Genomic DNA, 1,477 nt, shown 5'->3' with positions numbered 1-1,477 from the left:
GCAGATTTGTGTCATCCGTCTTGCACAGCTATAATGTATAGATGGAAATATGTGTCACCGGTCCCCAATGTGTTAAGAACCTAAATTCTACAAACTAAGACCTTAGTCCAAATCGAGGCTCTTCTACCAATGGCTGCATGACCTCAGAAAGGCTACGACAACTCTCTTTGGCACACTTTTCAAACCTATAAAATGAGAAAATAATAGTACCCATGGCACATGTCTGTGGTGAGAATTAAGTGGGTTATCATATGTAAAAATCTTAGAACCATGCCTGTCACTGTTCTAAATGAGTTAATATCTGAGTTACTGTAACAATTAGCTTGCAAAGTACTTAGTTTTATATAGCAAATATAAATTATTATTATTAAATCATAAGTATAAAATATATAACAGACCTGACACAAAGCAGGTACTCAAAAGTTAGTGTCTGTTCCTAAGATACAAATGACCATCTTCTGCCTTCTTGAAGGACATATTCCACTACTATCACTCACTCTTCCTTCTAACCCATATTTTCCCAATTTCCCTAGAATAGAACAGTTTATCAGTTTCTACCATACCCTACTCTTTCTGAAACAAGTAAAGGCTTTCAATGCTGACAACTAGAGGAAAAAAAGATAAGGTTAAAAAATGACATATATTATTCACTCATCAAATATTTATTGAGTGACTATTACTGCTGACACAGTGCAAGACACTTGGAAAGGAGCAGTGATGAAGAAAGAAAGATCCTCCACCTACCAGAGTTTATTATCAAATTAGTTATTTGACTTAAATTATATGTGCTACAAAAGAGAAATAGAGAATTAAAAAAAAACCACAAAGTCAAAGAATTTAGAAAAGAACAAAGGCAGTAGGAAGGCACTGGGAGAGATGCAATCAGTATTGCCTTTTAAACAGTTATGCATGATGGATTGGAGACATGCTGTGTTCCTGTCCCTCCTGAAAAGACAACAGGCCAATAAGAAAACAAGAAGAATAGGAGGGCACATGAGATGATGACAAAAGGCCAAAAGATGTCAGTAGGTTTGTAAGATAGAAGCAGGTAGAGTAGAAACGGCCTTGCTGAGCAGAAGGAGCTTAAACCTATCTAGAGGGAGACAGCACTAAGAAGCAGGGCTTTACCTCACAGAGCCTCAGGGAAAAAAAAAGAAGGAAATGGAGGTCATTTGTACTGATTCTGTAGAAGATGGGGAGTAGGGTGAAAGGCTAAACTAGGAAAATTGATGTAATTCTTAAGGTATCTTTAGGCTCAAGTCTCCATCCATATAACTCTTTGGTCAGGTGATTACCCTTCCCAAACTTGCAAATCAAAGAGGTTTTACCCTGAAGGTATTAAACTATTGCAGAAAGGCTTCAATCCAAGAAACCAAAAGGGAAGAATGGGCCCCAGATTGACAATAGAGGGTTGAGTAAAAGTAGGCAGATTTTAATAATTATACCCACATCCCTAATGAAAGATTAAATACTACCT

This window comes from Hipposideros armiger, unplaced genomic scaffold (assembly GCF_001890085.2).
Source record: "Hipposideros armiger isolate ML-2016 unplaced genomic scaffold, ASM189008v1 scaffold_638, whole genome shotgun sequence".
Lineage (NCBI taxonomy): Eukaryota > Metazoa > Chordata > Mammalia > Chiroptera > Hipposideridae > Hipposideros > Hipposideros armiger.
The sequence above is the reverse complement of the archived record's forward strand: the minus strand, read 5'-3'. Positions refer to the sequence as shown.